Consider the following 23,330-nt stretch of genomic DNA (forward strand, 5'->3'; position numbering starts at 1 on the left):
CAGCAGAAGGGCAAGGTGCCCAGCACACACAAAACACTCTCCTCAGCCACTAGAGAAATTGTGCTGTGCCACCAAATCTGCTGTAGTTATCCTCAAACAGTACTGTTATGGCTGGGGCACGAAGTAGCAAATTAAGCAAAGGATTATCCAGACATGCTGGACAAAGACGATTCAGAGGGAAGTGTGGATCCTTGGGAAAACAAAACACATTCCAATGATGGAGTGAAAAAAAAAAAGACTAGGGTGGCAATATTATTTTCTATTATATCAGATGCTCTAGTAAGTGATGTAATCCCATAACAAGTATGAATCACAGCCACAATTTCAATTCAGTATTCCCCTGAAATTACCAAACTGCTCAAGCACTAGATGTCATCGGTATCCCTCACTGGAATGACTCCTTCCTTAGGCAAAGCTGCAAAAAGAGCCTTATACCTCACTCCTAGCAAGTGAGGGGCTCAGCTATTGACAATATTCCACTCATTAGAAATGCTTTTCTAATTCTAGTTACGTGTGACATAGAGTTCAAATGAGTCCTTGGATTTTTCATTAAAATAATTCATAAATGGTGATATGAAAACTCTTTTGTGCATAATCATAAAAACCAAATCTGATGCTCAATACAAGCTTATGTCTTCTAAGGTATCGTCATGAATAGTGACACACAAAAATCAAAAATGCAGCTTAATCACTGCTTTACACAAGTGACTATCCAGTTCGAGACACAAATAACAGTTTGATACCATTTCTTACTGATTTATTTAAAAGATAAAGCTGCTGGTGGCTTCTGTCAAAGACACACTTATACATGTGTCATGTCTTTTGTAGCACAAAAGAAAGTAACACTTCTGAGTTACTGCCACCACCATTTTCGATGATGAATACCTAAAGATAGACACTTACATCCCGATTGAGACATGAAGGTAAGTATCATGTTCTTACACTCACAGATGTAAGCATTCAAAGTTCAACATTTAGGCTTATAAAAATGCTACTGTTTCTCTGTAATGATACAGAATGAATGTCTAGGTAGTTTTAATAATACAAAGTAATCACACTTCAATATACTACTCAGTACTACAGCCCCACAAAATGGATCTTTCCTGAAGAAATGACTCACATCCTGTCAAATACCAGTTTTAACTTCTATTTCATTTTAGTTCATTGAGACAAAGGGAATACAGTGTTCTTGTAAGACATTTCATATGAGTGACGGAACAGAGAATGAGATTATAAATGGATAATAAAGGGTAAAACAGGGAACAAAGAATCCAACCTCTTTTTTTTTTAATGTTTAAGTTGTTTTTTGTTTTAAACCTGTTTCTCAGGCAAGGCCTGCCATTTCATGACTTTGTTAAATACTAAAAATAGAGCAGCCTGGTGTCAACATATTGATTTAAATGTTTATTATGAAAATAAGAATATCAATAAGTATTATAGTATCAAGAAGGCAAGTAAAAGAATTCTCCTTAGATTTGATTCTGTTCTAGCCCAAGGATGCTCTGAAAGCACTCCTGCCGTGTGGGTGACACTGCAGCTGGAGGCAGTATCATAAACCCCTCTTTCCCTGCAGGGACCACATGAACTACCACCTTCCCTTCACAAATGATGCTTTCACCAGTACACAATATCCCAGTGAAATCCCTACCTGGGATGACACAATCACAATAGATAAATATTTATTGTGTTTTAAATTCTATAATGCAATCTGACAACCATAAATATGGACAAACTGCCACAAAGGGATCAGACTGCACGACACTCAAATCAAAGTTCATCCCAAAGCCTGCCTACTGCATTGAGGGGGGAAGAAAGATGGTTGTTACAATCCAAAATTTTTCTTGGTCTCTTTTGCTTGTATAAAAACAATACACATTGCTTTTACACACAGAAAAGTCATTAGTTTTCTTCTTCCAACCTACCTCCTATCAACAAAGAACAGTTGTTCATTATTTGATATAGCCCTGATTTAGGAAACCTTTTGTTTTCATCTATCTTTGTTTTGACAAGTCAAAAGTGACAGATAAAACTCATTATTTGCTTCCTAAATCAATTGACCTGCATCTTCTCATAAGGAAGCAGTGATGCAGCTAGTGGCACAGGCTAAACAGAGACCTCCCTGAAAACTGGCTTTGGAGCAGCATTCTTGAGGTCCCAATTCTGAAATTGCCATGCGGAAGAAAAGTATACAAATCACATTTGTCTATCAATATGTTCTGTGCAGAAAAAACCCACAAACAATCCCCCAAACTAGGGCTCTGAGTTATTCTTCATTATTCACAATACTGAAAGAACAAAGATGGATTAATACAATATAGAAGGTCCACTGGAGAACAGCAAAGGGAACGCTGACACTTTGGTTTTATGATGTATTCTCAGCATGTTGTTTCTTATGTCAAGGATGGAAGGTAGCAGTGCAGTTGTTTATAAAGCTTCTAAGCCTTTGCTTTGATGGATATAAGAGTTTAAGAAGACAACATGCTTTAACTCTATTAATGTGGAGTTTTAATTCAGCTCAGTGAAGTGAAACCAGTTTTTCCTGATGCTGCCAATGGCTAAACTTCTAACTTAAATGAGTTTTTGCTCTCCTGTGGGATTAATTAGAAGACAAAGGAGTGCTTTTTTGCTATTAATTTTCTCCCTGCTACAAACAGCTTGATAATATCCAGTACTAACAGTTACTGACCCATATTAGAAGTGTCAAACTAACCACAGTCTCCCATCAGAGGTAAGTAGGAAACTTCAGAGAACAGGACATTCAACTGTGCTACTTTCAGATCACCCTTAGGCACCAAAGCCAAACATGAGATGTAACCAGCTTTCATGCACAGGCACATGCAATGAGGATTTTTGGAGTGACTTCGGAACAATAACTCATTTTTTAAAATGGCATCTGCACATATATTCTACAAATAGCATCGCTAGGCTAAACACCTACCCAGTGGAAAACAGTAAAGAAACAAAATGAAGGATTAGGCTGTCACTCTGCCTACAAATATGTAAAATAAGGACAACACTACCTCTCTGTTCAGGTTCTCTGGAATAATTTCCCTTGCACAAGTAAAGTCACCAAGGTTGCTGACCTCTCCTTCCCTCCTTCTCTTCCTTTACTTCCTTCCTTTCCTTCTTTCACTTCCTTCCTTCCTTCTTTCTTTCTCCAAACAGTATCCACAAAGAAGTGGTTATCCACATTTTGCAACTTGAAGTATTTGTAATTGCAGCCCTAAACTAGCATCATATAGGAATAAGGAAGCAATAAGGAAGAATGCAAGGTGAAACTGTGACTCAGAGGAACGCTTCAGCTCCTGGAATAAAGCTAATTATCCACCTTTGTTAGCAGTGAGCCTAAATCAGCACCTATATTCAAAGTGGTAAAATATCCCCTGACTTCAGATCTGCTTTCTTTACATCTGAGATAATTGCAGGAGATAACAATAAGCTTTAAAATATAAAAAGTATGCTTATCTGTTATTTTAGTTTGAAATATAATATTTAAAACAGCTGAAGAAGTTTGGAATGCATGGGGAGAACTGAGAATAGTTAGGAATGCTGTTTAAAGGAGTACATCATAGAGGATATACTATCGGTGAAGTTTCACATGTACTCTGATGTCCCCATGTAGGGTAAGTACGGACTTACACAGTACTGCGAAGAGCACAGCACTGAGGAAGTTAGGCATACCAAGTAAAAAATGTACAAAAAAATTACTGTTACAAATCTATACAAAATTAAGTGGAACAAATTATAGCAGACATGAGACCTGTTTTAATGACTCAGACATGATACCTTGCTCTTTTGGGAGGTTATTCTCTTCTATATGTCAGTTAGGTACTGATTTCTGTTATAATATACTTTTTTTTTTTTTTCTCCCTTTCATCCCATTACGTTCCTTTGTCATATCTTCTCCCCATACTTTGGAAGGGGTGTTTTTTCCCCTTCTAAATCCCTTCTTCTCACGGCGCTGCCCCCGTGGCTGCAAGGCTTGACCTCGGCCAGCCTTCTCTTATACCCTGTGCAATTCATTGGAACGGTGATGCTCGGAAAACACTAATGCCAGAAGAGAATTAGGAGCGATAGCAAGCAGTAAATGAGGTATGGCATTCAAGTGTACCAGCATGGCAAAAAAACTTAGTGATGTCAAATTACATAAGGATCATGTCAGAGCAGGGAGGAGGGTGACAGCTGCTTTCTCCATGAGGAACTAAAAACTCCGCATCGTATTTATGAGGCACTGGTACCAGGGTACCACAAGGTGTAGGTAACTGGGAAGCCATGCAGTGCATCAGGAAATTTTCTGTTGTTCCTAAGCAAATGCTCCCTATTTAAATTCATGAAAGTAGCACTACGTCCTCTGCCACAGCTGTAATTGGAGCAAACTCAGCTGCTGTGTTCATGACCATTTCCATCTGATTTTGCTTAAGCAACTGAGAAGGTAAGATTTCCTGTCTTCTACCATTATCCCTTCTTTTTTTCTAGATACCTACACGTTTTTCACTTCTTGCAAATCTTTTGACATGTAAACCTCAGTCTTCAGCTGGTGTAATTGTCAAACTAACTTCATCAGGGAGTACTCGAACTCCAGATGGAGCTTTATAATTCCTCATATTCATTACAGTAATATTAATAATAACAATAACAATAACAACAACAACAATAATAATAATACAACTGACAGGCTAGTAGGATGACTTGAGATTTACTTTTTTTACCAATTACAGAGTGTATTGGAATGCCATGGAGATGAGGGGCCCTGGATGGAGCCGGCTGGGCCTGAGGGGCTGCACCCCATGGGGGGTCCCCATGCTGTGACACTGCTGTCCCCTAACACGCTGTCCTCCAACACCACTGTCCCCTGACATCTCTGTCCCCCAACACCACTTCTGATGTACTTCTAGAGCTGCACCATGCTTCTGCAATGAAATGTATTTATCGCACAGAAAGCTCGTTAGGTTTCTGTGCAAGTAACAACAGCAATATCTGCGCCAAAATCCCTTTCCAGTTTAGTCAACTGTTGAAAGATGTTAGCAAGGACTTGAAAAATGGGTCCACTTATAAGAAACCTTGCATGGCAAAACTTGGATAAAAATCAAAGAGTATCTCAGTAGCTTTAGGAAAACTCATACAGGTACAACAAGAAGAATCATGTAAGAACTGCAGTCCAAAAATACAAAATTGCACATCATACAACATCATACAAATATTTACCAGTTTGCACATCATACAACATCATACAAGTATTTACCAGTTTCATGGGGCGGGGGAGGGGTGGGTGGGTAGGGGGAGAAATTAGAAGTTTTCCATTAAGGAAATTGCTCTTATTGTCTAAAGAAAAAGCTTGCCTACTTTGTAGTCCATGAATACAGCATAAATTCTAAAATAATGTAAACTACTAGTAAATTGTTCGTAACAATGCTAACAGCTAGTAAGACCTTGAATTTCAGAAAGAGTTAATACCAGAATTTTTAGATGAACTGGTTTATTGTTGTGGATAGAACTGGATGAACTGGACTGTTTTTGTGGAAATTCAATTTCATAACGTACTTGACAGGAGGATCAGAAAACAACTGGTTAAACAGACACTAGAAAAATCTGGAAAGGCCTCACATTTTCATGTACTTTTCCACCACAGCCCAGAGAAGTTCATTTAAAGTTATGAATACCACTTGTATGACTGTTGAGAGTTCCCTTCAGGAATCAGAGACCTAATTCCAATTCAGGATTCAAAAAAAGGAAGCCTAATGTGATTTTAACACAGAACTCTGTCAGAGCAATCTTGTCATTAATGAAATGGACACAGATTATGTCTTAATGGTTATACTGATCTTGCAATACTGCACTTAACGCCTGGAACAGCTTAGCTTTGCTTTCTCTTCTCAAGGGAGGGTTGACTTTCTTTGTACTGAAGATGATACTTGAAAAATAATTCATAGAACTTTTGTACTGCATCTGTTTCTTTTTTAAAGAGTAGGGAAATCATAGATAAATAAGCCTAATGACAGAGCTCATATCACTGCAACCCATTAAACTAATTTGCAAAGTTTCTATCCATCTCCATCGAAAGAGAAACAAGCACATAAAATTCTTTTCATGGTAGAGTCATCGCACTGAATTTTACTCATTCAAGATAAAGCATATGGATAATAATAATTAATTAAAGTGATTTAAAACAGCAATGAAAAACTGTCTGATGCCAAACCATACCATGCCATTAACAAACATTTCTATATCTCATGGCATGCTGTTTCATTATATTTGCATAATAAAAATGTTCCTATAGAAATTTAAGTTTTAATACTGTTTCTGCATAAGACCAAGTTCATTTTCTTTGTACTTATTAGCTCTCCTGTGTGCACTGCAATGAATTACAGCAACCGTCAAGGTGAAAAGGCCAGAAAAGGAGTGTATTCAGCTCCCACAGAAGTTGTTCATTAAAACAAAAAGAATGCTCACAACAGAAAGAACATTAATGTACGATTACCATCTAAAATCTATCAGAACAGCACACTTTATATTTCAGTTATTCCTGATACAATGTTTACTGCACCTGTGTGATACCTTCTGATAATGTTATCCCTCCTATCTGGATATACATTATCTCTGTGCAAGCTAGGAATATGGGTTGAATATCTGTCTTGTTTAACAGATCAGAGGTGAGAATGTAATCTCTACATAAGCTGCTATTTAGTGTCACTTTCTATGTCATTCAAACCAGCCCAGCATGCATGTGTGCATGTGCAGCTATACCAAACACAAAAAACAGAAATCCTCCAGAAATACACAGAGAGAAAAGCAAAAGTAGAAATAACATAATGCACAGAAACAAATGGCATCCTGACACAATGCATACAAACAGCAGTGAGTGGTAATGTGAAAATGCAGAAGTATAAAAAATGTATTGTCAATATGAAAGATGAATAGTGAAGAGATCCAATAGCTTAAACTCTTGTTTCTAAACTAATCTATAGAAATCAAGATTCTTGGATCTTTTTAATTTGACAGAAGTTGGAGTTACTCTGCATTTCATGGGGAGCATTCAACATTTTACACTATGAGGTCTAAGAATGAAGTACATGCTAGAAGTATATATAATTTTTTTTTAAAAAAAAATCCCTTTTCTCATTCTGGGGTTACTCACAGTGGGAGTGTCAGGCACAAGCATCTCCCATAGTAGATCACTGTAATATTGTCCAAGCATATTACTAACTAATTTTGCCTGTCTTTGATTACAGGCCATAAATTGGATTAGATGAATGATGGGTTAGATAGATTATTTATATGTTCCATTATGTCAATCCTTATATCCCTAAATTGACATAAACCCCACCATTTATTTAAAGATGCTTGCTAAGTTCAGTCTTTGAAGAGAAATTTATCTATTTAGAACAGAACTGTGAAAGGAATTTATGAAGAATTTTACTCTAAGCCTGTGCCAGTCATTAAGGCAAATTGTTTAGTTACAAAATCAATAGATAAAATCATTTGAGTAAAACATTAGAAACTGGTTTTAGAATATGTGCAAAATTAGCAAGCATGCATACACGACTAAACTGATAGTCAATTTGTGATCCTTCTAGGAAGTGATTTAATGTCATTAAGATACTTAATAGTATAAATCCTGGACAACAGCCTGTGTTTTCTTCACTAAACTTTTCAAATATTTCTTGCAGGTTAGTGGTCATTTCTTACAATTACAATCTTCGCATCAGTCAGCCAGCAAACCCAAGGTTCTTGGGTTATTTCAAGGTTAATTTAGTGTGAAAGGTGAAGATGCTGTCATGTTTCTTCTACTTTCAGCTTTCACTTATTAGATAAAGAGCTTTATCTAGAACTACACGTCTCTTTGCTGCTTCCAACTAATAATTTCTCTTTGCAAGTACCTTTGTACTTTGGTTCCCAAATGTTTTGGCCAGAACCAATTGCACTGGGTACACTGACAAAAAACACTGCTGTTTAAGAGAAAACATATGAATAACTGACAGACAGGGAAGCACAAAAAAACATTAATCAATGAATAAAAATGGTCACAGTTGGATTTACACCAGCAACTTATCCAATCTTAACAAGGGCTAAACCCAGAATTCCATTGTCATTTAACACCACTGTAGAAAAAAAAAAAAATAGCCACACAAGGAAGCTATTTTTGGAGATGGGTATCTTTTGTCCATATTTATCCTGTGCACATGAACTGAGCTAGCATTGCAGGTTTTTGCTTCAGTTCTCCCTGTTTTATTTTTGAGGATGGAATAGCTCTGCAGAAAACCTATGAACACACTGCAATCAATGAAACACTTCACATATGAAATATGGATTACTCAGATGATGCAAAAAAACTGATGGAGGATAAGCCCATGCATTGGATGGTCATCCACATCTTCAAATCTTGCATTTGCAAGATTGGCAGGAAATTCCATGGCAATAGGCTCTTGTGTTTAGAATTCCTTTGATATACTATTTTATTCCAAGTTATGCCTCTCTTCCAACTTATCATGGGTATCTACTATTATATAAAATACCTGTTTAAATAATCGTATTTTTAATCAGTGGAATTCTCCAAATACAGTTGGGTAAATACATTAAGAAACCCAAAGAAGGTTCTTCCACTCATCAGTTACTTCTGGATATAAAATGCTCATTTTTGTACCCAAGTTAAGCGTAACGGTTTGCTGTTTTTTTCTCCTGGCCCAAAGATAGGTCTGGAGACATTCCACACCTTTGAGGCATTTAAATGCATTTAAATTTGCATCTTATTATTAAAACTATGATAGCTACTGTAGCTACAGAATCCTTTTATATACCGATCAGACGTTGCTGCATAACAGTCCCAAACACCAACTCTTCCCTTCCAATACAAATGCACAATATATAAATGAGTATCAGAAAATATTAATGATTTCAATTTATGTATTTCACAGATGGCAATCCAGACCCATTAAATATTCTTACAGTAAATGTTACATTGTGTAAACCTCTGACTAAGAATAGAGGTAAAACAGAAGAAAACACAATTTCTTCTCACACCACAGCTCATCTTGTTCTCTATTTAGAGACTGGTTTAAGCCTTGAGAGACTTATTTTAATTGACTTTGCTTTATAAAGTCCCTTGACAATACTGCCAAATTCCTGCATATTGGTTAGTCAGCTTGCGAATCAACATTCCAAGTCAAATGGTGGCTTCCACTTTTTTCCAGCAATTTATTTTACAAGTCAATTGAAGCTATCTCAAAACCTCAAAAAGATAATTACACTGATTAAAATTCCTATATATGATACTAAAATTTAAATTTGCACAACTGTATTCTTGATTTATGTGTTTTGTTTGTTGCTCCTTCTGGCAAGTGAGTCTGAAACTTGTAGCCTCACTGTGGATTTCCTTTAGGACCTTAGTAAAGCCATTAACTCTCTCTGTTTGACTGCTCCCTGTCTAAAAAAAACACAGATAAATGAAATGTCCAGACTCTTACAGTAATGGCAGCAATATTAAGGTAGGCAAGACTAAAACTAATTTGTGCTATTCACCATTTCTGTGGGCAAACTGAAGAAAACCTGTCATTTCCTAAATTGCATCAATGTTGAATTTCTGTTAGTTGACATTAATTAAGCTGTTTTTTTTTTTTATTGTGGAAAATTTAAACATGAAAACATGAAACGTTGCCTGGACAAAATTATATAAATCTGATGTGAAAAAAATACAGCATATTCTATCCTACTGGAAAGCTATTTTACATTAACTGTTATAAAAATCCTCTCTCTTATCATAGTGTTGATTACTAAGAACTACAATTTTATAGAGCAGCATGGTTTTTTAAGGTTTACTCCTCAGCAATAGTCCATGCTGCTTGTTTTATTTAAGTCAACAGCAAATAGATATACCATTCCAATCATTTAAGAATTTATTTTCCATGTGATATTATTCCTTATGAAGGATGCTCAGTAGTACACTCAAATAGACTGTGGCTTTTTGAGAAACAGTCTTTCAGATGCTACAAAGCACTATGTCATGGGATTTGGAAGTTAGCCTTGACATTAAAGTATGAATCTGCTTATAGTATTATGTTGCCATGTTTATTCTTGGATTATCCAAGCTCCAACAAAGTCAGTGTAATTCTCCTTCTGACTTCACAGAGATATGATCTGCTTTTGTTATTGTACTGATCTTCCTTTGCAGACACCTGCTGCTTAATGCCATTTTTGTCAAAACAGGAGTCTACCTTTCCTGTCATTAATTCAAAGCGCTATGGTATTGCACAAGATTGCATGAGAAAAAAATAGGAAAGGCAAGGAAAAGAAATAGGCTGATCACTATTCCAGTATTCTGATCATTGCCACTATGGTTTGGATCTTGAATTTTTCGTTACAAAGCACAAACTTCCAGTACCCTAGCTGAAAGACCCAGTTCTGTAATCTGCGGCATACCAACACAAATGCTAATTGCTGAATGATGACTACGAGAGGTATCTGGGAAACCAGGCAAAATACATTAGGGAAAATACGCTAAAATTTCCATCAGGAGTAAATTTCCCTCTTTGCATACTTCCTTTTCTAACTGCTGTGCACATACCAACCAGGAGAACTTTCAATCATTTGAGTCTCAAGACACTCACGAATTCATTGCCTACTTTAGACGTCTTCATACAAGACTTTTTTACACTTTCACTGAAGTAGTATAATATATAAAATGGTTGTAAAGTCTTGCTATGAAAAATTAACAACCTTCACTCATACTGCTGAATCTGAAATGTCAAAAGCAAATTTGTTTCTGCATGGTGTAACGACAGTATTATGTGAGCTTGTATCCTAACCAAACCTGTATGACTTCTGCTTCCAGCCAAGCCTGTACAGCCACATTCTTGCCACAGATACTACATAAGTCCTCCTACCTGCAATTCTTAGTCACTGTACCCTGAAGGGGCTAACAGTTCTGATTACAGTTTATGCTGTCTTCATTAGATCAGCAGCTGAACTGTCTATACATATTGCTGATTATTCCCAAGTCAACAATCAAGGCGGGCATTTACTGGAAGCAGGTTAGACTGCTTCATCAGCTAACCTAACTTGTCTAGAACCAGCTCAGAAGTATCTGAATGGTCTTGCACTGCTTTCTGCAGATGCATTCTGCTACCACTGAGTACTAGCAAGTGACATTTAGTTTCCCCACTGTGTACTCCCCCATCTGGGCTTCAGTACATTTCAGGTGTGCACGCTAATGCTATGTCTCTCAAAACAGGGTAATTTACTATGATGGTCTCAGCCTGCTTTTTAGGAAAGCTCTTCTTAAGGATACAGTCATTGCTATTCAGAATTCAGATGTTAGAAAGCAGTGTAATCAAATCACGAGTAATTTGTGACGTGCAAGAACATATACAAGTGTACGCTCACATTGTAGTTAATTCTTTCCCCTGCCCCCACTTCATCAATGTAGTGATTTCAACAGCATAAAAGCAAGAACTATAATGATTCTCCAAAGATACTGTAAGCAACTCCAATTAGCTGTGGAATGATGCATTTTCTACGTGGACTTTGGAAATACTCTAGAAAAAGAAACTAACTGCATCTCTCTGGGGTTTGTAATGTTTCTGTTCCAGTGTTTCCTTAACAATATTGAAATTTTAATTGAAAGTCAAACTAAATCCTCTCCTTCCCTCTGTCAGCTACAAAAGAAGTATTTTACTGTCTTGTCACTTCCACTGACCTTGCTTTTTATGCAGTAACAGTTGCAGTTTTATGCACTACAAGCATTATTTAAAAAAAAATCAGATAAGCTAGCTTCTTCCAGTGCTATTCTTTAAAAATGAAATAAAAACCTTTTAAAGAATAAATTGTTTAAGATCCCAAAACATTTAAAAATGCTGCATGCAAATTTACAATGACAACTTAGCTAAATTTAGGTTCAACCCAAAAAGGTCAGTTGCATAACTAGACTTCCACAAAATTCAGGGATGTTTAGAGCTTGTAACCCTTTCTGAATACCTAATGTGTGGGCTTTTTTCTTTTCTTTCTTAGCAAAACAGTAAAAATGTCTCCCAGTGACTTCATATTTATTGATAAGCAGCTCATAATAACTATGGCCTGTGATGAACTCCTATGTCAATTTGTCCTACTACTGCAAATTGACACTGAATACCACTGCATACATACTTATGTTTTATCAATGGCAGTTTTTTCTTTCTTGTCTTGCCTTTGTCAATGTTTCCTATCAAAAACAGAAGTTCAGGGGTTTGCATTTCTCTTGTATTAGTGAATAAAAATTACGTATCCCTCTTTATGCCCTCCCTTTCCTGCATTCCTCCCCCCCCATCCCCCATGGATAGATTTGAGTACTACTTCTCAAATCAATCCAGTATAAATGCTCTGACGCTTAAGAAACTATGGTGAAGCACAGTAACTCTATAACTCACATTGTCAACATTTTAACTTTAAATCTTCCCCCTTCACTTTTTCATTTACAAAACGAAGTGCCAGTATTTCCAAGCTCCAACGGATTTTGGTTCAGATCCCAAGGTAGCAGCAGGAAAGGCACCTCTCTTGTGGGGATATTGATAATCAGCAATTCCAGAAGAGCTTTCATTTGTTGCTTTGTGGGTTTTTTAAAATCACATTTTGGGAAAATTTTGGATGCAAGGTGAGCTCTACAGCTTTAGAGCTGCACACTAGAACATGTCTGAACAGCTCCCTGTAATGAATCAATATTCTTAAGCATTTCTCTCTTTCTGTATAGTCAGGCTTTCTAATTTCCTACAGACAAACACACTTTTAAAACACTGAACTAACTCATGAAAAGATTATAGAGTTTATGCAAATTCACCAAAGAAACTATGGAGTGGGAAGAGAAACTGACTGCCATTAGGCACAACCCCAGTCCGCTGGGATAACATAAATTATCCTTCCAACTCCTCATGTGTATCCTGAACTGAAGTGAAAGCTCTAAGAGAAATTTTAAAGATCTGAAGTCATATTTAGATCTCACTGCGGGTTACACCATTGGAAGTTAAGTCTACAAGAAAAGAAAAGGGAACCAAACAAACCATTTTTAAGTAAGCACCAAACAATTTTGGTGGCCAAGCACATAGCACCTCCAGCCACTCAAAACACAGTAATCGCTTTAAAATATCCTTCATGAAGGACTGAGCTACTATATCTCACACCAAATAGGGAATTGAGAAAATACCAAGACAAATCAACTGGAGTGAAATTGCTTTCATTAGGAATTTGAAGGGGGCAGGTAAAGAGATCTAACTAATCTAAATCTACTCAGACTACTTTCTGCCTGAGAGGTGAAGAGATGGAAAATTCAATATACAAACTGAGATACAGAGTGAAAGTGTCATGGTTTGCAAAGCAACCATGTGCCAAACTATGGAATTTAAGCAGATATTCTTGTATATATACCTCTGGCTCGTATTTCTTTAGTAGTTCATATTTCACTTTCAAATGTAATTTAGGTACTTCCAAATCTCTATTTTATTGGAAGTCAGTTGGACTTTGACTGATGAGATTATCTGAAAGCTCATCTTGCATTTTACAACAGCCAATTTTCTCACTAGGCTAGTGAATCAGTATTTTTTAAAAACGTTATTCCATGTCTTCTGTGTCTCATGTATTACAAATGTTTATAGCTATATGTACATGAAAATGAATTTAAGTCCTTAAGAAAACAAGTTCAGCAGTGCTTCACACCAAAACGAAAGCTTAACCTAAAATAAGGACAGTATTTATTCAAAGTCCAGGTTGTATTTAAAAACATCTCACTAACTGTATTTACATACATAAAAGTACTATATACATAAAGGAGAGTGTGTTTCCCACAGTTGTTTTTTTTTGTTTGTTTTTTTTCTCTGCTATTTTCCCCATTTTCATAAACCCCTTTGTAATATTTGCGTTACCAGACTGAATCAGGGAACAACATACAACAATATCCCAAAGTTATGTTGAGACTTCAGTCCAACTCAAATATAAATAAGCGTCTTAAAGTTTTGGGGGTTATGATTATCACTACTTGTATCACACTAAAGTCTCCGCAGACAGATGGTTCCAATTATATAGTCAATATTTTCAAAAAGCAACAAATTCTTTTTTGAAATAGGAAATGTAATGAGTACTGATCAAGAAATATTTCTGCAGTAACATGAGAAATATATAACCATTTGGTTACATTTTTCCTAATGATGGCTGCATGTCCTTTTAAAAACAGTGAAGTGGCAGAAGAATCTGATCCCAATGTTTTAGCCTGTGGCTACTGAAACCAGTTTTCCCTTTACCATGGGAAATTATTATTATCCTCATAGACCCATAAAGGTACGGGTCCGTTCTGATAGTGTGTGTGTTGGGGGGGGGAGCAGAAATCTCAAAAGGAAAACAAAAACATGTCGAAATTTTAGCGCAGATCTAGGAGGTGGATCCCATCATGTCAGGAGGTTTCTTTAATCATAGTATTGATGTGTGTCTGACTATTCCATGAATGAGTATTTTATACTTTTTGGACAGCAGCAGTAAAGTGCTGTGAAATCAGAGGCTACATGAGATGAGGATCTAGTCTGACCAGCTCATTCAGTTTTGCAGCACCTTCCACAACAGTGTCCTCCAACAGGCTTGCGGTATCACTGGTCTAGCGCAGACTCAGCTGAGTGCTGCCTCCTGATTTCTCTATCACAAGCATATTTTTAGACATACCCTGTTCAAAGTCAGACCTTACCTGACTTGGCAAAACCAGCAGAAAAGGACATATTTGCAAGTATCTACATCTAGGGTTTTTGTCAACAGTAATAAATGGTGATAATTAAACACAAAATAAACTGGGGACCTGAGTCAGCACTATGTTACTCCGGTGGGATAACTGTAGTGTAAAACAAGACTGGCCCAGGGCTGCGAGAAGGTTCATTATTACTCTTATAGTTCTTTTGCATTTCCATGACAAATTACACTGCAATTAGAGGCCCCACCTGTTTTCCATGATGCCTCCTATCACTCTACTTGGTAGTAATGATCATTTTTTATGTACTGCAGAAAATCATGCAGTTGGCACCCGTTGGAAATACCTTTTAAATCCGTGGGCTGCTGGTGGTTCCTGTGGATGCGTATCACATATTTCACAACTGGACAAAATTGAAGTAAAGTCTTAATTTTCCAAGGTCATACAAGCTGTCAGCGGTACTGGAAAATTTCTCAGTCCCCAGGTCTTTGCTCTAACCAGTAAGCTTTCTTGCTTTTTTGAGTACAGCTACAACCCTGCAAATTATTCTTCACTCAACAGGTACAGCATAGGTAGCCACAGGCTAGCTTTGTTTACCTTGTCTCCACGGTAATATTTCATTTCTCAGCTCAAATAACTATCTCTTGGGGTAAAACCAGTAATTTGTTCTCCAGGTTACGTCTATTCTTGCTTTTTCTGATGAGCTGAGAGTCTAGCAATTACTGTGACAGATGGAGTGATGATTTTTATGATGTGGAAACTTGTCCACAGGAATGAAACTGCAATCTCCAAACCCATTTCTCATATTGGCCTTTAGACAGTTGTCAGGTAATAATTGTCATTAACTTCCATCACTGTGGACGAGATTTGAATTAGCAAATGGCTCCATTAGCTTGTTACTGTAGCAATCCCATGTGGAGTGACACATTCTGTCAATTTTTTTGTCAGTTATCCTGAATACACTTGAAGCTGATATGGAACCAATATCAAAAATGTGGGTTTAAATTTCTTGCAATACTCAGAAGCATTTGAATATTGTGTCTGGAGTTTTAGTGCTCGATCATTTGGAAGAACTGTTTCAAGGGAATTTTCAGAGACCAGAACAAGATGTTTGAGAGGGTGCTTAATGTATATTGAAAATAAACAATAATGCATCTCAGAAATGACGGTTTCAAACAAGAAAGTTATTGTGCAGACTTGGCTATGAACTGACTGGATTTTCATGAGCTAATCTCAAGCATCTCTCCTGCTTTGTATCTAGCCAGTAAGTGCTGTAGCCAGCATTAGGTGGTGAACGGTGCTCTCTGAAAGAGTCATCAGGCAAAACTTCAATTTTGAGGGACATGGTCCACCTCGCCCTCGCCATACTGGATGACTGATTGCCCTGGCCAAAATCCTCAGGCAGGAACCAGTTAAAAGTAGCCTGTGATACCTTTCCAGGCTCCTATTTCCCGTCTTCGTCTTCGTCATTCATGTAAAAAGGAGGTAGGAACTGGCATTGGGTGCTTCAGGAGCATTTCCTGTGGCTGACTTAAAGACTGAATTTCAGAGCTTGCTTATAGGCATAGAAAGGAAGGAGACATCTTTCCTTTGTTCCCAAATGTCTCTCTGTAGCTCTGCTTGTAATTGTAACAGCAGGGAAATTTTAATACTAGTGATTTACATGTTTTCTTACTGAGAACTCATTTTTTTTTCTTTTCTAAAGATACAGTAAAGAAAATACTGCTACTTAACTAAACTGAATTAATATTTCTGTCCATTTTATGAGCTAAGATTATACAGTTTAATTTCCATGGGTGCAGATTATGAACAAAAGAGCCTCAGTAGCACAAAAAAGCACAGTACCTCTGAAAACCAAACCATATATCCCCAAAATATGAAACACTTCCCAAATGATGGAACAAAGACCTAATTTTCTTTTAAATATTTGATTCTATTCTGTTTAATTATATTAGTTATTGTTCTCAGTATAACTGAGCAAGATGTTTATTTTACTGATAGATAAAGCAACGAAAATAGAATTAAGTGATCTGCTCAACTAAAGAGAATTAGTCAGCAGCATAACTGGAAATAAAGCCCACAGCTCTAACCTGAAGCATCCCATCTTAACCTGAAAGGCTTCTGTAACTAAATAATTAAACACTTGAACTGGTGAAATTTTATGCCGTTACAGCTTAAGATTCTCCTGCAATCACCTCTCTCAGCTTTTAAAAGGTGCATCTTCCTAATAATTTTAATAATAGTGTCCAAAATAGAAGACTCCTCATTAAAAAAAGGAAAGAGCGTAAGAAAGTCTATAGGAATGTTTGTGCTTATTAGGGTCAGAGATTCATCGATGCAAAATAACATGAACGCCGAGGCTGAACGGCAGCACAACTTTTCTTTCATTAAATATAACAGTTACGTGACTGGATCATATACTTGAAAAGAACACTTGAGTCAGGATTAAAAAGAAATTATAGGAAACTCTTCCAATTAAGAATTTTTAATTTGTTACATGAAAGCGATAAGGAAAATTCACAATTAATTTGTATAATTTCCAAAAGATCCTAAATAATTTAAGGTTGGGCCGTGAGTCTGATTCACAAGCAGGGACAACCTACACTGGGATGTGGCATTTGAGTTGTAGGCAGTTAATCAACACAGTTGATGTCGATTTTGTTTTGCCTGATAATATATAACTATAAAATACTGCACTTCTGAGCTGCTTTCACAAGTAGCACAACCCCGTCAAGCATAATGAGTATGTAGTTGTAGGAATCTGGTCTGCATCTTTTCAAACACTGCAGTGTGTGTTCCTGCACAGAACAGAGGGAACAGGGCCAGGGTGTCCCCTCGGCACGTGTGCTGGTGACACCCCACCGGGAGGGGCGGCTGGTGCCCCAGGGGCTGCGCTGCCATCCAGCGAGGCCTGGGCAGGCCGGAGAGCTGGCGGAGAGGGACCGAGTGACCTTCAGCAAAGGCCAGAGCAGGGTCCTGCCCCTGGGGAGGGACAGCCCCAGGCACCAGCAGGGGCTGGGGGTGACCTGCTGGGGGGCAGCTCTGCGGGGAAGGGCCCGGGAGTGCTGGTGGGCAGCAAGGTGCCCGTGGGCCAGCGGTGTGCCCTGTGGCCAAGGGGCCAGTGGGACCCTGGGGGGCACCAGGAGGAGCGTGGTGGCCAGCAGGTCGAGGGAGGGGGTCCTCCCCCTCTGCTCTGCCCTGGTGGGGCCGCACCTGGAGTGCTGGGTCCAGTGCTGGGCTCCCCAGCTCCACAGAGACTGGGAGCTACTGGGGAGGGGCCAGCGGAGGCTACAGAGATGATGAGGGGACTGGAGCATCTCCCTGGTGAGGGAAGGCTGAGAGAGCTGGGCCTGTTCAGCCAGGAGAAGAGATGGCTGAGGGGGGATCTCATCAAAGTTTACAAATACCTTAAGGGTGAGTGTCAGGGGGATGGGGCCAGGCTCTTTTCAGTGGTGCCCAGCGACAGGATGGGGGGCAATGGGCACACTCTGAAACACAACAAGTTCCATCTGAATACGAGGAAAAATTTCTTTACCGTGAGGGTGATGGAGCCTTGGCACAGGCTGCCCAGAGAGGCTGTGGTGTCTCCTTCTCTGGAGACATTCAAAACCTGACTGGACACAATCCCATGCAACCTGCTCCAGGAGAAAATGCTTTAGCAGGGGGTTGGACTACATGATCTCCAGGTCCCTTCCAACCTTGACCATTCTGTGATTCTGTGCAGGTAATTCAAGGTTTTCAAGTTTATTTTTAGAAAGGTTTAGGTGCCAGAGTTAAGAAGTACTTGAAATGCTAAAAATTTGTTTAGTGAGTGAAGGCCATAGCATTTACATACCTAATTCTCACTGAAATCAGCAATAACAAGATGCTTCAATTCCCATCAGTATGAACATTGGTATTCAAGCCACCCTCTCTGATAACCAGTTTAATCTCTTAACTTGCTTAGGGGTTGCTATATGCTCTGTGCCTCTGAATGCCTAGACTTGTGTATAGATATGCCATAAAGCCAGTTATGAAAACAAAAAGTCACACTGTTCATTTTTTAAAATGTCACTTTATGGGTTTAGGGAGCTGCTTTATCAAGAGTTATTTTAACCAGGTATCTTTTATTTTCTAAAGATGTTTTTTTCTTTGTGACTATAGGATTAATTTGTTTCCATTGACATGGAATAAGTTGAACGTCAGTATTGCCTATTTTATTGTTCAAAAATCCACAGAAAGAGTTATGTACTTCCTCCCTTCCAGTGCTATTTAGTAGTGCTAGTTCACCATATGTAACATTGCTGTCTGTGGTTGGGTTGTGTAAAATGCAGATGGGAATAGAAGTTGATTCCAAGGTGTTAAAATAGGAAAAAAAGTACTGATCTACTCCAATTCTGATTTTAAATATTTAAGGATTCAGACCTATTCACCCCCTAAAAAAAATTTTCCAATTTTGTCATTATTATTTAATATTTTCACAAAAAATAAGAAAATGAATACAACTGAACAGTAAAAGTTCATTTTAAGTTCAAGAAAGGTGGTTGTGTTTATGTGGGGCAGGTTGAAGACTCAATTTCATAATATCATTGCTTTTTAGTGCTTGTTTAATAGGTCCCATTTTCAAGTTGCCAGGCATTTCGAAAAACTGAAAATATGGCTAGATGTGTTTTGGGAGATATAATTCCCATATTAAACACATGGGATTAAAAAGGGGATGATAAGTACTCCTGTACAATGTGAATTTCAATAAAGATGACAAGAGTGTCCCTGGAAAGCAGCCACACACAAGTACAGTTATATGCATCATTTTGACAATAAGCTTGCTCCCAGCAGGTTATTGTGAAGAAAAAGGCTGTACAGATATTAACAGATGAGAAAGGACACCGTAGCTGGGAGTGCCAGAGAAGCCCACCATTCACACCTTTTTCAAGTGTAGTTACCTTAACTTCCTGCTAGGACCAGTGAAAAGCGATCAGCACTTTCTCAGATGTCCCTTCATGGCCTGCGGAGAGATCCCAGGGATCCCTAAAATTAAGTGAGGCGACCACAGGCAGTAGTACTTAGCGTTGCAGACATACATTAGCCTGACTGCAGGGAGTACTGGAGTGTAGTGACCCCCACGTACTTATGTGGGGGCTGTGGGAATTCAGCCACGCATTAGAAGCAGCATCATGCACCAATCATTAAGATTCTGGACATTATAGTCTCCTTACCCATATGTCCTGCATACATTCCAGCACACTTTTGTTTGTGTGTTTGTTACCTTCCCTCCTTAATCCCTACTGGTGAGAAAGTTGTAGTGGTCTCAAGAACTGATGTCATTAATTCATCAGATACCTTAAAATCATATTTATGTTATTAAATAACACAAATTGCCATTAGTAATAGGATGGTCTTGTCCCGGACAAAATTAGTTTTCAAAGAAGCTCTATGAGATCATTGTTAAACCTCTTTTAGAGACTAGGAAACAAAGCATAAAATCATGAACTACCTTGTCTGAGACTGCAGATCACAGTCTCAGCCAGAACTGGGGTCTAGCTTCAAGAAACATGTATTGATTTAAAAAGCAAGCCAAATACTTTCAATCCAGGCACTCAAGCACCATGAGGACGATCTGCAAATTTACAAAAGTGAGACTAAACATGAACAAAATTTTCCACTTATTTTTATTTCCTTGGGAGGAGTCATGTTCCCAACCTTTTCTGCCATGACTACAAAGTCTGACCCTACCCTTAGTTCCTTTCCCTACATGTACTCAAAAATATCGACACAATCACATGATCAAAGGCTCAAGAAAAAAGCAAATGCCTATGGGGAAAAAAAAAAAAAAAAAAAAAAAAAAAAAGACACCAACAGTATCAGGGCTGCCCTTTAGCAAAAAACATGATGGCAGCTAGAATGCCAAAGAGGTTTCAGTTGAAGACAGGGAAGTTCTGGGCAAAACCAAAGTGTTTTTTTAAGTGTGTCTAGGTAGTGGTGAATGTAATGAAATTCTCAGTGCACAGACTGAGAACACATTTTGTGTTACATAATGCAGGAACAAAGTCTTGTGTTTGTAGGAAGAGCGTTACATTTATAAGCTGCGATTTCCTTTCTCTGCCAATAATCTTCTAATTATACACAGAATTGTCAATAATGACAGAGGCCAGAACATGAACACTCTGCATCCACATGCTACTCTCAGAGGAAAACTTCCCACTCCAAAATACTCTCTCTGGTCTTGCCATCAGCGGGACAGATTTTCAGTTGTTGCACACTGACATAGCCCTGTTAATATCAATTCACACGAACTGTTAATTCAGTCAAAAACCAAATTACTTTTATCCTAAAATGGGAGTGTATTGGACTAGACCTCCAACCTCCCAGGAGCCAACAGGCCACCATAAAAGCAAGGGTTATAAACTTGAATTTATTATAGACAAATAAGACTTTGGCCTATGAATTCTCTTTGCCTATTAAGTTAATGAGCCTTGACAAAACAATCATCTGAGGAGTAGCTGACAAATTATCTGGAGCAGCAATTTGAAAGGCATTGGCTGGCTTACAAGCATTCCATTTGGGAGAGCATGGTATCATGTTCCTCTTTCTCTGGAAGAGTTATTTGTCAAACCAAATTTCTTGCAGTTCATCAGCAGATTCTCAATATCGGAGCACTGAGATACGACAATGACTGCAGTTACCAAAACAAGTAAAGAATCCCTGTCCCTTCCTCCCCAAACCTGAGGCTGACAAATTCAGATGAAAAACGTTTTCTAGGAAGACTGCAGGAAGCCAGGGAGACATCTTTTTATATTTGACTGGAGATCATGGAAGTATATAATGAGGAGGAATAAGGCTTTGAGGAATTCAGGTGAGTAAAGGGAGACCTTTCCACATACCTGGTCAATATTTGGAAGATTTTTTTGTAGTACAACTTCCAATAGAGATGGTGGTATCACAGCTGTGGATTTAAAACAAGGTCTTTTTATGGATTAATTCTTCCAAATATTCAACACGATACAGCCCTGAGACACATCTCCTTTGTGACATTTTAGGACTGCATACAAAGAACAGTTCTGCAGAAATAGCCACTTGGATTAGGGTTAAAATGGGATTAATGCTTTTCTAAAAACTGTTCTCCAAGTGTGAATACTGAGTCCATTTTGAAATCAGATCATGTATATGTTGGAAAGCTATCACTTTCCTCACTAAAGGCATTTGCTGAAATATTATTTTAAATGTCTTCCTCCATGGTCAGCTATTCAAAGAGTCCTGTGGAAAAGATGACAGTATTTGAGAACATTGAAAACTGTCATATTTTCCATCTGAATGTTCTTTCACAGTGGGAAGGAAGGATAAATTATAGCAATCAGTTGCCTCTACCACAGCATGTAGCAGAGCACAGTGCAGAGCATTTAACCGTGAGTTGTGTCTTTTCTTATCTTTTGTGTTCTTTTTGTCATTTTTGTTGGACTGTTGAAATAAACAAGCTGATTAAATACACAGGAACTAAAGCTCCATTTTACATCAAGGTAGAATGAAAAGAAATGAAACCTTGTTTTTAAAGAGAACTGTTAACTGATACTCAGTAGAACAAACCCCAGCTTTTTAAGTCCTGACATCAGGTCATCAAATATTCAGTCCATCACACAATAAAGCAAAAGAATGTAGAGAATTATATCTTCAGGTGGCAAAATAGCCTAGTTACATGAGCACTCCAGGGCTCCATCGATTATTGGCATCTGTGTAACTGGTCTGCAGGAAGCAGCTTTAACAGATTCACCCTTTCCCCCCAGCCCACCTCCTGACAGTCTATAGAGATTGACCATTTAGCAATGAATTGCATCTCTGTGTTTAGCAAGCCACAATCTAATCATCAGTGATCGCAATACACATCTCCATGGCTCCAAAATCCCCTAAAGCCTGCTTGTTCAACTTTCTATTTCAAGCTGGTCCCTTGCTTTCTAAAGGGAGCATTTTAAAAATACAAGTCTTTATATCTCTTCTGTTGTCTGGCTCTAAACACACAGAACACTTGTGATGCTTACAGATAAATTACTCACATGTACACTGGACCTAAAGACCTGAAGTCGTTTGACTCCTTTTTGGCTGGTTATTTCCTTTAAGACAATATTTGCATAGAAATTAAAATATTATTAATAGATCTGTTAGTGCCTGGCACCCTTCTGGAGTTATTTATAACTTTGTAAAACATTACCCTTATCAGTGTTTGTCAACCAAATTTGCACTGGCCTGAACAGCTTGACTAATCACTTTGTCCACTGATTAAGCACCTTTTTACAAATTCTGGCAGGTACACAATTTTCATCCTAATAAACTGAGAGCTTCTGCATGGTCTTACCACATCTGTTGCATTCTTGATTAGTATTTGTCTTATTGTTTTTTAATTTAGCATTCTGTTTCATAGCACAGCTGTTTTTCTAATCCCTGGGGTTTCTTTCCTGTTAATGTATCTTACATTAGTATCCATTTTACTTTCCACTTACACACTTCTGCTCTTCCCTTTCCACATTACTATTTTCTTTGAAAAGTGTTTTCTGTAGAATATGTCTATGATCAAAGCTCTAAACACAATTATTTTTATTCTGCTCTAGAATATAGAAGATGAAAGGTTTTTTCCTGACAAAGGAAGCACTCGACATCTTGAAAACTCATGCCTAAC

The 23,330-nt window shown here is 38.0% G+C and overlaps 1 protein-coding gene across 22 annotated transcripts in view; it reads right to left on the reverse strand.

Moving 5' to 3' along the window:
- Positions 1-23,330, reverse strand: part of DLG2 (discs large MAGUK scaffold protein 2) — a 1,040,329-nt gene that overhangs the window by 247,977 nt on the left and 769,022 nt on the right. The window lies entirely within an intron of this gene.

Source organism: Falco peregrinus, chromosome 4, assembly GCF_023634155.1.
Source record: "Falco peregrinus isolate bFalPer1 chromosome 4, bFalPer1.pri, whole genome shotgun sequence".
NCBI lineage: Eukaryota > Metazoa > Chordata > Aves > Falconiformes > Falconidae > Falco > Falco peregrinus.